The sequence below is a fragment of the Lepidothrix coronata genome, unplaced genomic scaffold (genome assembly GCF_001604755.1).
Source record: "Lepidothrix coronata isolate B3197 unplaced genomic scaffold, Lepidothrix_coronata-1.0 Scaffold210, whole genome shotgun sequence".
Lineage (NCBI taxonomy): Eukaryota > Metazoa > Chordata > Aves > Passeriformes > Pipridae > Lepidothrix > Lepidothrix coronata.
The window spans coordinates 1,048,557-1,063,578 of record NW_016690390.1 but is presented as its reverse complement, the minus strand read 5'-3'; the positions used below and the strand labels follow the sequence as shown (position 1 = coordinate 1,063,578).

The following is a 15,022-nucleotide window of genomic DNA, read 5'->3' as shown; positions in this document are numbered from 1 at the left end:
TATCATCTTTGGTTACAGCAGAGACCTGCAACACAAAAGTGCTATTGTTTTAATTGTTTAAAATTCAGATTACAAGATAATGGTAATACCATTAGAAGGTTTCCCTTTGGCCTGGAAGCTGCAGGTAGGAGTGTGTCGATCCCTCAGTATTAAAGATGAATGATAAGGAAACCTCTTAAATGCAGTCTAGCCAATTTAGGATCAGCTGATGCCTTCTAGTGATAATGGCTTGAGGTTTTCAGCTGTATTATGAAGATATCAGCCAGGGCAAATAGTGTTTAGAGGAGAAGTATACTTTATTGAATGGGGAGATGATCTAGGAGTGACAGTAAATTGCATTACTAAATGATCTATGTGCTCTGTGCAGTCTCTTCACTGGCAAATGCTATTGGTGAAATGAAAGATGGTTATTCTTAATGTATGAAAGCAGAGGAATCAAAGTATTATTTGATCTTCCTTTAGGAATCTGTGCTATTTTTGAAAACTGTCTGCCAAAAGCATGGCTTAGTTGTACATCTTAAATTCCCAAAGTAGATGTACTTACAGTTATTTTATCATTCCTTAATGATAGTTAACTTCTAAAATTACTTAATCATGGTTAACTTCACTGTGGCTTCACTCACACAGTTACAACTGTGTTTTCTGAAACTTTATTTCTGCAGCTTCCTGCCCTGTCACTAATATGTTTTAAAATCTCCCGCACAAGATAAAAATATCTGAATTTGATCATAACAAAACTGCCTGTTCTTGCACAGAGTAGCCACAGTGCTCCTTGAGGTTGTATCAAAGATGGTATCGCTCGAAGAAAACACAGCAGTACTTGAAAACATGCGTCTGATTCCTTTGTCTTTTTTTTAAAGTGTAACATATCTCCCTCTTCATCCCAATGAAAAGGCTTCTGTCACTGGAGACAGCTGGAAAATAACGGGCTGTTCTTACATCTCATGGCTCGGGGTACCAAGCAAATCTGAGCGAGTTTTGGTCTCAGCCCTGGGTGTGAATCAGCACTGTAATTTCTCAGCACTGAGGTCTTGAACGCAGTTGTAATTCAAGCTCATAAAATATTCGAAGCCCTGACGGTACCGAGCTCTGCTTTCTGGAGCTCTTCCCCGTGGGTTTGCAGCCAAGGATGGCTGAGAGCGAGAACAGTTATCTGTGCTGCAGCAGTGATGGTTTATGGCTGGGTGCCCAGATTGTCTGGCTTTGCACACAGCTTTATAGTTTGCCTTTGAGGGCTGTGGAGGAGGTGGAAGTCATTTGTAATAAACAGCTATCTGCAGCCTGCTTTTTCTGGGGTTTGAAATGTACAGCCATTTAAAAAAAATTGTAAGGTAGATATACATTTACTTAGATTTCAGTCAGGAAATGCTATGTTTATAAGCTCAATTATGAGAAATGTTAACAATTGCTTATTGGTTTATATTAAAAAATAGCTAATATTTATCCCTTGGATGTTTGGGCTGCTTTTAAGCTCTGAATTGCTAGAGAATGAGGTTGGGGGTTTGGGGTATTTTTTTATTTGAGAGAAAAATTGACTTGTCAAATCGGTTGGCATCCTTTGTGGTAATTAAGCCCCAGAGAAAAATATGTTTATATGTCTCAAAATAGTTATCATGCAGCTACCAGCTATAGACTCATTTAGGAAAAGATAACACCCACCCCCCTTCCACCCAAGGAAAACAGCCACCCTGGGCTGTGAAGTGTTCAGTGGCTGCCCATGGGTGTTTTCCAGAGGCAGATCCATTCTTCCTCCCCCTGCCTGCCTCTCCCCAGCTTCTTGTTCATGAGGTCTGTGCATGTTTTCCTATGACTTTCCAAAGGGATGGTGGATGCTGCCTTTGTTATGGTCTTGGCCAAGAGGAATCCCCGAGATTGGCATTAGCTGGTTTTTTTTTTTTTAGCTGTGCTGTTTTCTTTCCTACTCCTTTTTTCCTTTACTGTGTTCTGTCTGCACGAAGTTTACAGTTTTGTCTCTCATACTGCATTTCCAAGACTTCCCGGTGGGAAATGGGAGAGGTTTTTGTTTTGGTTGAGGGATAAGGGAGCACTGGCAGTGGCTTGGATACGTTCTGGGTGGTCAGTATGTTCACAGATCGATTGTTAGTCCAGGATGACTTCTGCCAAGTCTATTTTAGGCTCAGCCAGATATCTGTGTTGTGTCACTCCAATTTCAGTGCTGCTCTAGCCCTGGACTCTCAGGTCTTTTAGCTCTTCAGAATTCCAAAGTGTTTTGATGGCTGATGCTCCCGTCATTCATTGGTGCTGACAATGGAGAGCTTTGTTTTTAAACAGTAGCTGGTTACTGGTAAACAAAAGAGCATCAGCCCAGTGCTTTAACACAAACCATTCTAGGAACAAAAAAAAAGGCAGTTCAGGGAGAATGCCAAGGAAAAAAAAATCAGCAGTACAGATGCATAATGTGTGACTGCCATTTTCCTGTGTTCCTACAAGGTCACTGGCAGACCACAGAAGGTGGTCTTTGACGTTGTTTGTGATGTTTTTACCTGAACTCAGTGTATGTTCACAGTAGCCTTGAGGATGATATTGTATATGAAATGTGAAGTTAAAAACTGTAGTAGCACTTGCAGGCATAGCCCAAAGGGGTGTGTGTAAATCAAGTAAGACTCTTTACACAAGTGTATTACCAAAGCCAGTCTGGAGCAGGATTCCTCGTTATCCCTCTACTGTCTGTCTGTACATCTCTATTTTCTTCTTCTCTCAATATTTTTAATCAACTGCACTTAACAAGTGCACAAGCTTACTTAACACAGGATAATTGCTTCTAGTGTTTGTCTGAATTTTCTGCACGTTGTCAGCCTTGAAATGGATGCTACACTTGAAAGTGTGTCTCTTACAAAAGATACTCCATCTCTGCAAATCTAATCATCCTTATCTCCTTATGGGGTCACGGCTGGAATGCTCTAAGTGCCCAGTTCTGTACCTCCTTCCTGTTCTGTGATGCTGAAAAAAACTGCAGTTAGTTAAAAATAACCTGTAGGCATAAGAGTGCTGATCACATCTGCTCATAACGTACCTCTCCATCTTCCTGCCTGTGAAATTATTTGTTTTCTCTTTGCTGATGTGAACTATAATGAGGTGTATGTTTATCTTCAGCCTTTTGAAAATAAATTAATGTGGAAGATGCAGCACCCTCTGATAAGGAAGGAGGAGAGCATGGTGGTAGCAAACTAAATGCTACTTAATGTGTTCTGGTATGATCACAATAAAATATAACTGTCTGATCTGGGTGTGGAACTCGAATTTGGTCTGTCACAATAATAGAATTGCTGCTGCTGAGGAGCAGAATCTCTGTATAAAGAAGTGAAAGATTTATTATATGGGACTTACTGGAGCTTGGTGAATGTGTAATTTTTACTATTTCTGTTCTTCTAATCAAACTCACAGAAGTCCCTCACTTTAGAAGAGGATGGTCCAATTAAGTATCATTACACACCAGCAGTACATTATCTAGAGATGTCAGTCTTTATACTCTGGTACCCCACTTACATGTAGTAATTGAATAAAGCAATAGTTGGGTTAGTGGAGGAATGTTTATGTAATGATTTGCTTGAAAAAAGACCCTCAACTTTAATTTTTTTCTTACGTTTGTGAAAATGAAATATTCTTCACAGATTTCGGGGGGAAATACTGCAGTGATAACAAACCTCATTGCTTTCGAAGCAAATAACCCAGACTGATAGATATAGTCTGTTTTATCTGGGTGATATTGGAACTCTCTGATAGTCAACTGCACTGAAACCATGATTCCATCTTCCCCCCATCCCCAGTCCCTCCATCAGCATCTAGACGAGCAAGAGCTGCTCTTTCTGGAATTCTGTCTGCATCTCCTGATCAGATAACATACTTGGAGACATATTGGATATATTTCTGAGAATATTTGCTCCCCTGGGCGTTTCATGCACTAAATGAAGGCATAAAATAGTTATTACTAAGATCGTAATTGACCATAAATTGATTTCCAAAGTGGTATTTACTGCAACTGGTTTTCCTGTCCTGGAAGATCATTTACGGCTATTTCCTTTCCCCATCTCTTCCCTGACCCTGTCTCTCCTCCCCTGTGGAGCTGCTATTCATTTGCTAAGTTGAAAAATGGATGAGGGCCCATTCTGATGGTGGATCTGATATTCTAATTTATGCTTTTACTATTGAAAGCCAAGCAGAGGAACGGAGAAGTTTATTTCCATCGAGTTCATCAAGTTTTAAGGGTTACCTTTTCAGCACTGCAGAGCTACTCTTTTAAACTCTGATAGATTTGTGGAGGGAAAGGTGCTGCCTTGGATCGTGCTGTTTCCTTAACTTTGGATGATAAATCCTTTTCTGAATTTTGTGGACCCAGTTTCCAGCCTAAAGATAGGTACAGAGTCATGTAGGAGTTTCTTATCTCTTGAGTTATGTTGCTTTAGTAATTTTCAAAACAGCATTGCAGCTGAAGAGACAGTGGAACAAAAACTGCATAGCTTCAAAATGTATTGAATAGCTTCAGAATGTGTTGTCTTTAAGTTGAATGAAGTGATCATGGTGAGCAGTGCATTGATTTTTGTGGTTAAACACCAAATGTGTAAAAAGTGCACAGAGAAGTAGATTTTCTTCATTTGTGTTTAAACTTTCATGTATTTGCAGTGCACGACTTTTAGTACAGTTTATTAGTCTATAGTGTGTTTTGTCTTCCTTGACTCGGATCAAATTTGGTGTTAACCTCCTGCAGAGAATTCCAGGACCCCTGACATTTTATTGTGACTCTTGATTAGCTCACCAGGGTTCCTGCTAAGAATTCTTCTTTCATTCATTTGATAAATTGAATTCCCTATTCACAGTGCCTTTAAATAGAATGGTATTTGGAAAACTTGAAGACAACAGCTTGAATGCTCAATGAGCTCACTCAGCAAATTTAAAAATGCAGAAGAAGGAAATTATGGGTTTGTGTATAAAACTTTTAAAAGAATAAATGTTTTATAAAAACTTAAGATTTGCACCTTCATATTTGCTTTAAATGTATTTCCCTTTTGGTTTCTAAGACAAGGGAGTTCTGTTAACATCAGTTTTCCCTTTTTCATCCTATTTTTCCTTGTTGTGTCAGGAGCTGTGCATTCGCCCAACATGTCTTTGTGGGAGCAGGTACAATGAGGTGACACACACCCATGTAGTGGAACTCCAGCTTCCCAAGGCAGGATAGTTGTGGTGTGGAGAGAGAGCATCTATCTTGTTCTTCACCTGGATTATGCCACTCACCACTTTCACTGTGCTGCACTGTGCAGTGCTCCATTCTGGGCTCTACAGCATGGCCTCATTTTTTTCTAATTCTGTATCTTGAGACACCTTCCCTGTGAGGCTGCTGTCCTTTGTCCTTTGATTCCCTCATCCAGGACTGCAGCAGTGTCCTGCCCCTCCCACCACTTGTGCTTTCTGAGGTGACACTTGGAGATCTCAGTGGTGGGATAGCAGAGGCCCATTCCCTGTATGGGATGCAGCCTTCCTAGAGACTGGTTTCTGCAGGCTTCTGCCACACATCGATGAAATGACTTCAATATCGTGGTAAACTCGGGCTGGAGGGGACTCAGGAGGTCATCTCAGATGGGCAGGTCAGTGTATAAGTCGAGTGACACGTGTGTGTCTGGTACCTGTGTTGCTGGTGTGTGCTGGTGTTATTCTTAGACTTGCCTGGTACAGCTTCCCTGCCTGTGGGTAGGAATCAGGGAAGTGTCGATGCATTTTTCTGTTGTGCCTGTGGCAGGAATTCTGCCTAAAGGAGAGGTATTGCTTCCAGACCTCATGTTCCTGGGCCTGTTTAATGACACTGGAGCCACCCATGAATGTGGACACACAGTGGATGTGTGTGACTGTGGTTGGGTGCCTTTAGCTGAAGGTGTGTTGGCACCACCTTATTCCCAGAACAAGCACAAGAGTAGCACCATAAACATACCTGTCATCAGTGTAAATTGTTTCCTGCTTTTTGATGCTCTAGGTTGTGTTGTCCAGCTCCCACTTGTGTGAGAGCACCAACCTCATCTTTAGCTCTGGCACTGTGCTTTCACCTCCTGCTGCTACCAAAGTGATTGGGCTCAGAAATATGTATACATCACATATCACTGTGAGGGAAGGGGGAAAGGAGAACTAGGGGTGCTAAATCCTTACAGGCAAAAGAGTGCATGATTTTAGTTGTGCAGACTTGCCATTTTTTTTAATGAAGAATCGTGAAGGTGTAGCTGTGTTTGCTGGAGGGCTGTGAAGGTTTGGTGCTCCTGCCCTGCCGACCTGCAGCACATGTTGTTCCTCCTGAGCCCGTTACTGCTGGACAGGGGATGGGACAGGGGATGCTCCAACCAGCTCCACCAGCCTCTGGCCCTGGGAGTGGTCAGCTCTCAGAGCCCAGTGGCTGTGCTGCGTGGCAAAGCATCCTGTGGAGCTGCTGCTCCTGTTCCTATTTCCCGACCTCCTACATTGCAGTATCCCCGTGCAGCTGCCCCAGGAAGCAGTGCTCCTCTGACATCTCCTTCGAGTTCATCCAAATAATTTGGGACACAAACTTGTCCATAGGTTGCTTCTGGGTCAGTTAATGGGAGATAACTCAGTTGGGCAGTCGGTCAGTGTGGGTTTGCCTCTGTTGGCACTGGGCTCTCATCTACTGAAGTATTTGCAGAAACCAAAATAGCAAACAGTATCTGGAGAGACAAATGCTGTGCTCTTGCTGAGCTGCTGGATTCCAAAGCTGTTTTCCTTTGTGCATTATGTCCCAGGAAGATTGGGGACGAGCCCTGGAGCAGATGCCAGATCAACTGCTGGTGACTATCATCAGGCCAGGGAGGGAGGCAGCGCTAGGAAAGTAAATCTGGTTATCTGCACTCTTCACAGTGTGTAGCTTAATTTTCCAATTGGTCTGTGTTTGCTGGGGGAGGAGAGTTGTTTTTCATAGCACTGTTTTGTGCTGTTTGTTGCCTGCTTTGAGTGGTGAATCTAACGGTAGCTTTTTCTGGGGGTGTGGGTTTTTTTTCTCTTGGATCTTGCATAGCCTGAGTGGTGCACACAGTGGGATACTTGAAGTCTGCTGGGGTGTTGTCAGCCGGCTGAGGGAGCAAATTCTGGTGTGGTTCATGTCTGACATGTATACGAGGGTGAGAGGGTGAGGTTTGGTGAAGAGAGTTTTAGCCCATGCCCACATTTACCTACTAACTCCTAAGTTGCCCCAGAGTGGAGGTTGCATGGGCACTAATAGTCCTGCACTGTGGAGTAACACCTTCCTGGGAGAGGGGATGTACCTGTGTGAGGGCAGCTTTGCACCCTGTAGGATCATCTACATGAGCCTGTTGGTTTGGAAGGGGAGTTCCATGTTTGGTTGGCATCATGTGTCTTGGAGTGCAGCTATTAGATTCCTTTTAAGTGTAATGGCATTGGATGATGAGTTCCAAGGGTGCAGTTAATGCTTTCCTGCTGCAAGTGAGGGTGGTGTACATGGGAGCAGACTGGAGCTGGTCTCCACCTGAAACAGGGACAGTGTGGCAATGAAATCCTCTGCACCAATAGTTTTGCTCTGCAGATCCACTCCTGTGGTCTGCAGTACTTAGTCATGAGGATGTAACATACTTCATCTTAAACATTCCCATTTGTACTCCAGTACTCTCATTAGTACACTGTCCCTCTCTGCTACAGTCCAGGAGAAACTGGAGTGTTAAACGGAAACAAAAGGAAGCCTGTAGGTGAAAAACAAAACTTCCAAACCCAACAAACATTCACTGGGACTTGGGCAAGTGCTTAAACATGGACTCTTCAAACTCCTGACTCGTAGTTCATCTGCATCCTTAGTTTATAAAGACTGTGTTTCTACTCTGGGATTTCCCCCCACCTCTAGTGACTGGTAGTCAACCAGTAGAAGCTGAAACACGGCCAGGTCAGTGTGCCTTGAATTGCATGATAATAACTGCCTAGTCTGCTTTATTTTTGTTCTAATCTAATCTACTGCAGTGGTTGTTTACCCTACACCTACATAAAGTAGGGTCACAGTAAGTTAACAGTGGGTGAACTTCCAGGGGGAGCCCAGGTCCCGCAGGCAAACAGTACCTGGCACTCTCCTCTGCTCGGAGTCCTGCCAGGATTTTACTGCTCTTCGACCAGCAATCCAAAATAGCATGTTAGAAACTCCATGTGCTGCTGCTGGAGATGCAGCCTGGAGACAGGGTGTGGAACACAGGTACTCTTTTTTTCTTCTGGTCGTGGAATTTGTATTTTACAGGTTGTAAGAGCAGGATTATTAATTCAGTCTTTTGGGCAACCTAAAACCTGCCTGTAGTTTTAGTAAGATACTTTAATTGAATATGTTGCTTCTCACACCACGTTCTCAACTGATGCTGTGTTTATTGAGTGTTTTTTGAATGGCATCTGCACTCTGCTCCTGCACAAATTCCTAATTTGGTGGACTTTCTAAGTGACTACGGGAAGCAGGCTGCTGTCCTTGTTTAGGAGATAAGTTTTATGTTACATTCTTGGAGATAAGTTGTCAAGAAACTGGGGGCATCAAAGTCCCAGGCCCACAGCTGTTGGCAGTGGGTGATATTCTGATGTTTCAGAGGAAGGAATCCCCTGTTAAAGCAAATCATGTATTAAGGAGGGACAAGTGCAGGGCAGGGACGTAATTTGACAGTGAGAGGCCCCAAAATGTGGGATTACTAAATCATAAATTGAGGTCAAACAAAAACCCTTGTCAGACTTTATTTAGGACTCCCCATAGGAACTAATTTTGCACCCAGACTTTGAAATTACAGGGTTTAGTTTCAAGCTCTGTGATCACACCTGTACGTGTAACTCCTCCACAGGCTTATCTTCTCCACAGTGGTGTGACTGAGGGCTTTCCCCCATTAATTCCCTTGAAGGGATATTGTAGGATTTTACTTTGTGAATGGGTAGAGGCCTCCAGTTTCCAGACTGATTGTCTTTGTGTCCAGGACACGGTGTGGCCTTGTATCAGTGTTACTTCATAAAAATAAACCTTTCTTTTTGTGGTTTTCCTCTTTTCTCCTCCAACTGTATATTTATAAAGATTTGGTATCTCTTATAATGTTGGGGGTTTTTTTAAATGCTTCGGTGAGGAGGATTTTTCTTTATGCCTAATCCAAATCTTCTTTGTTGCAATTTAAATTCGGTGCTGCTTACCATAGCTAAAGTAGAAAGATTTTACTCTGTGCTCCTCTACCTCTGTCTTTAACACCTACTTGAATAAGGGGGTTGCCATCTCTTTAGATTAATTGAATCCAAGTCTGAAGTCTTTTCCAAGAGCCTGTGCTTTTTTGGTCTCTGATCCTTGGTGCTGTTTTATTGACTCTCCAGCTGACCTGTATTTCTGTTGCCGTAGACAGACCCAAACTGGACACAGCACAGCAGCTGATGAATTTCTGACCATCTGTGACATTGTTGCTTTGCCTTTGCAGTGAGATCCGCTCTAACACCTGCTTTTTTCCTCCCCAAAACTGGTGTTCAGCCAGTTGTTCCCTATGCTTTATTTATTTAAGATTATTCCTGCCAAACATGGTACCCTGCACTTTTTCTCACTGAATTACTCTGCTGTCTTTCTGCATCTTGAGTTTATCATGTTGTTCTCCGTACTGTCCCTCCTTAATTGTTTGGCAGCCCCATGGCTTGACATATTCTGGAAACTAAGTAAGTGCACACATTTTTCCAGCAGCAAAGTGGTTAGTAAAAATTTTGCTGCTGGCCATGTGTCATACTGCAACAAAAATCCATTGATTCCCTGCCTCATTGGAGGGGTTTTGTGGGTGTTTTATTGTAAGTTTGTGTACCTTGTTCTTAAAACTATTAAATTATAGAGGAACCATGTTCTTATTAACAAAACTTTGCACATTGGTTGAAAAGTCAGTAAATTAGTTTTGTTGCCTCCCTTTCATCCTTTTCAAAAATACCTGTGACTGTACCACAGGGAAAAAATCACTCTTCCCCCCTTCCCCAAAATTCTTGATGTTTTTCTCTCTTCCCCTGTAAATTATATGCAGTCTTTGTCATTTGCTGCTCTTCCACAGTGTTACCCACCTTCTGCTCATGCTGTAATGACTTAGACACAGTTGTTCCTGTGGTAAATGACAGCAGGCCCAGCCAGTGGAGGAACATCCCATTTCTCTTGGGACTTTTTAAGCTGTTCTTATTTTTGCTGGTCTGATTTCCTATTTGGAGTGGTAGCAAAATGTTTAGCTCCATCTCCTTTTCTTCCCTGCTGGTTCATGAAGTTTTCCAGAGAAGCCAGATCATTCCTTCTTCTCAAATTTTAGGAGAAGGGACTTAAATACATCTCAAGCTTCTTGCTTGGAGCCGTGTTCACCAGCCTTTTTGGGGAGGGAGCCAGAACGGAACATGGCAGTGGTGGTGGTGGAGATGCTGGGGGCAGGAGCAGCTTGGCTATTGGTGCTTTGCTGCCCCTGGAGCAGAGCCTCCCTCCTCAGGGAAGAGCCCCACGAAATCCCTGGGAGAAGAGAAGTGCTGTCATCTGGGGGCTCAGCACCAGCACAGGCGGTTGTTGGCCATCTGTTCCCAGCTGACCTCTTTAGAGAGGGCTAAAGCAGAAAGAAAAGTACTGTCACTTTAGCCCTCGTAGGGTCATCTGTCACTAGTCCCCCTTTCCCACTGAGAATCAAAACTAATATTTCTTCTTGCTTATTAATGAAGCACTTAAAGGTTGATTTATTGTTGCTTTTTATATGCACGGCGCTAATATTTTGTTGGCCGTCCTCAATTTGTCCCCCATGTGTTTGTGCTGGGGTTTTTTTCATATTCCTTCTTATTTATTTGACCTAGTTTTGCATGCTGCTTTCTTTTTGAGGTGATTGGAGAGCTTGTAATTAGGGACCAGCTTGACTCTCCTTGATTAATGACTGAGCCTGGATATCAAGGGAACAAAGCTGGCACTTCAACGTCACACCAGCTCCTTGCCTTCACCAGTGTTTACTCTAGAAAGGTCACAGAGCTGGGCTGTGTGAAGATGAGACAAAACCAGCAATAGGAAAATGTGGAGTTTTAGTTTATCTGTTCTAGAAGTCATGAAATCAAGGACTGCTGCTGCTGTTGTGACTTCTTTCTTGCTTTATGTAGTGTTCCTCCTATACATGTGGAGATCTGCATTGTTTAGATTCTTGGTGATTTCCAAGAAACAACACCTGCCTCGTCCTGTGGGAAAGTATTTTTCAGTTGCCCTGAATGAATTGAAACCTGCCTTTCCAGAGTTTGCTGCTCTTTTTTTTTTTTCCTCAATTTTACCCCCCTTTTCATCACCACCCTTCAAGCTGTTTTCTCCCTTTGTTATCTCAGCCACTTCTTTCTTACCATTTAGAATCAGATCCTGAAGAACTTTCTAAATACTAATTTTCTTCATCTCTATTTGAAAATGTGTGATACCAGCTTTTGAGAACTTGTGATTACTTTGTGTTTCTTGTCTGTGCTGTCCAGACCCTCTTGCATGCATCTATTAATTCCTTCCAAAAAGCCTCCACTGGTAGCTGTCTTTGGGTGATTATTTGCCAGTTCCTTACAATTCTACTTTAAAGATTTTCCTTTTTTTTTTTTCATTTCTTTTTTCTCCCATCCTCACTGCTAGGAAAAACACCTGCACAGGAATGCAGGAAGGCCTGTTTTATGGTGAGGGAAGTCAAAATGAGAATACTGCTTGAGCAGTTTGTAGGATTTCTGTCAGGAATAGCAAGTTTCACAACTGTCAGGAGAGGTTATTCCAGCAGGATATGAATTTAAGGTACAAAAGGTATTCTGGAATTAAGATATGGGGGTTAAACCAGACAAAGGCATCTGTAGAACAAGATTAATAATTCTGTGCTGAAGAGGTAGCTTTCCTGTGTTGTTAAATAAACCTTCAGCATCTTACAGATACAACAAAATTCATTAGGCTGTTGGGGTTTGGAGCAGTGTCACATGGAACAGGAGAGACAGGTTCTCTTTGTCCTCAATTACTGCAGGAACTTTTGAACTCCAAAACACTGTATGGGTAATAATACAAATACACTCTACTTGAAGTTTGTTTAAGAACACAATATTCCCTACAGGTGTACTGCAAAATGCTGTCAGAATGTCACATTAGCTCTAATTCAAAGTACCAGCTGTGGAAGCAATCCAATGCCTGATACCAACTAGAAAACTCAAGTTCTTACTTAACCGAAAAAATAAATCATCTGAGAGTTGTTATTTTTTAAAAGGGGATTAATAAGCCTTTCTGCAACAGGCACTGACAGACCAGAGCCACAGTCCTCAGGTTGTTCTCACCATGACCTGCAGTTCCTCTCGTTTTCCTGTTCTGAGAGCTCTTAAGCACATGCACTTTAAAGATAACCTTGGATTTAATAAGCTGTTTGCAGCCTGTGAAAACAACACTTGATTCTGTGGTAAAACCCTTTGCTCGTGAAAATCCCCCACGCTTCTGATACATCCAATCCATATAAGTTAAAAAGGCAAACTCCTACAAGGATATTCTGAGGCACTCCTGGTTTAAAACATGAGCTTTGTGTTCATAAATGTTTTAGAGTATTTCCTGTAATAAAGATTAAACTGTCTCTCAGGAAGTAAAGCTGCAACACGTGCCTCTGACAACGTAATCGAACTTTATATAGCAATGTTTTTATTGTTTTCCTTTTGTTTTGCTCTTAGATGACTAATTTCTGACTAGTGACAGCAAGAGTTGCCATCTGAGGGGCCGCTTGGAGCTTCATTTCTATTTTAAGCATATTTAAAGCACATGTATTCACAAGTGTCATTATGTAAATCAGTTTTGAAAATTGAACTCCATTAAAAATTATAGTGTATCATTTTCTGAGCTAATCTGAGGCTATTTTAATATCAGGAGTGAAACACCCCCACAACCAAAACCCAGGTTTGGGGGCAGAGTGGCACTTCTACCTCAGATGTTGTAATTGATGTGATAATATGGTTATAAAATGATGTCTTGTATTTTTAATGGAGCAAAACGTTTGCTCTTCTTTGATTTGGAAGATCCACTGAGGTGTTGTATTACCTGGAAACCAAAGTTCAGAGTGGAGTCCAGCGTGAGGAATGAGGCTTTGGCAGTGATGAAAGTTGATCCCCAGTGTTGGACACTTAAGGTTTGGCTGGACAAGGTGCTTTGGCTGAGAAAGGTTGGACCAGATGATCACTGAGATCCCTTCCAACCTGGTGTTCTGTGGAAGGAACTTGATATTAAAAAAAGAGGCCTAACAAGAAAATAAATACTTCTGTAGCTTAAAGAAGACTCTGCATATAAAGCAAAGTGGTGGTGGTTTGTTTTTGTGGGGGCTTTTTTGGTTTTGTTTTTAAATACTACCCTGAGTATTGAAGGGGTTTGAAGTGTAGTTGTGGTGTTGTGGAATTGCTGTAATGCCATGGGTTTTCTTGAGTACTAACAAGAGGAAGCCAAAAAGTTTCTCATTTTGCGCTGACTTGTTTCATTCATCTGCTTTAAAAAAAAAAAACAAACCAAAAAAAGGCTTGAACTTCCCCTGGCAATAGTCTGACAGTTGGGGAGAGTTCACTGGAACACAGGCTTTGTAGAGTCTGGTGTGACTTGGGTAGGGAGCACTGAAAATGAAGGGACTGGATGTTGTTTCTTTGTAGTTCCTGGGATCCTGGGGACTTCAGTTCTCCTCCGGAGCTTAGAGGAATAAAGGCTCTTATTACGGTTTCAACTCAGTTTCTTTTGGCAATGTAAGTTATCACTTTCTGCAGAGCCCTAGAAGAAGCCATTTAAAAGTACGGTTTTAAGTACCTTTTTCTTAAGTGCAGTTTAACATGTGTTGCAAACGCCCACCTGCAACTCCTGTGAGCAAACGTTTCTCAAACCTTGATTTACAGTGCGAGCTCTGAGAGGTGGCCCTTTGGAACTGGAATAAAGCTGAGCAGTCATGCAGGTGATGAAATTCTGGCCACGACAGGAAGTGATTCAGTATTTGAAGTACAGATATCTAATGCCATTTCAGATGTCCTGACCTCCAGTGGTGCACCAGGCACTCCCAGGTGTGCCTGACCTCCAGCTGCTATTCCAGGCCCTGGATCTTGCCCATATATCTCACTTCTGCACATAATTTGGGTGCTGTGAAGTGTCTAAAAGGGCACTATCACCTAAGTTGAGACCTGTGAAATGCTGAGTGTAGTGTTTATTGTTTTGGGTAACACAAGGAAAGGGGGGAATCTGCTTTGTTTTAGTCTGGAGCTCCATGCAGGATCTGTGTAAGCATTGAAGCATCTTCGGTGGCCAAAGTCAGTATTTTCAGGCAAACGAAAAAGCCAAAAACCAGAACACCCTTCAGCAGCTGAAATCTCAAATTTATTACAATGTTCCTTTTTTATAAAAAGCCAAACTGTGTAGGAATAGGCAAATTTGTTAAAAGGGAAATGAAAGAAACAGTTAAATTCAAAATGTTTCAGGGGGAGTGTTTGAAAACACGATGTGCAAAATGTCCTTCAGCCAAAGGGCTGAGACACACACAGACCTGTTGTGATTAAACAATTAAGCAAAGAGTTTTGTTACTAAAAAAACCCTTTTTTAACAACGACAGAAAAAATCTAAACAAAAAAAAGGGGCGGGCTGTAGGCTTTGGCAAGTTAAACGTAAAGCAGTAGTGAATTAGGCTAGAAGTGGTCTTGGGGAGTAATTGGAAGACATTGAATCTAATAATAGTGATAGTAATGGCTTCAACCCATCAGAATCAGCCTTCTCAGAAGATCTGTAAGGCTGATAAATGATCAGGACCTGAAGAGCTGTCAAGGATGATAAAATAGTTATAGAGGAGTAAATGAATTATTTGCATTGGTATTTATTGGGAAGGATGTTAGGGAGGGTCACTGCTATAACCATTTATTACAGTGATGGACATAGCAGAGATAAGAAGCTTTCAAATAGGTTTTCTTCTCGATTTGGGACAATTCAGGTTAAATTTTAATCAAGATGCTACTGGAACAGTCCTATTTTGTATTAATGCAAATGATTCAGCTGGAATTTGTAGGATGAACA

General features: G+C 42.0%; 1 protein-coding gene across 12 annotated transcripts in view; it reads left to right on the top strand.

Annotated features, from left to right (window-relative positions):
• Positions 1–15,022, top strand: part of TNRC6C (trinucleotide repeat containing 6C) — a 97,690-nt gene that overhangs the window by 4,857 nt on the left and 77,811 nt on the right. The window lies entirely within an intron of this gene.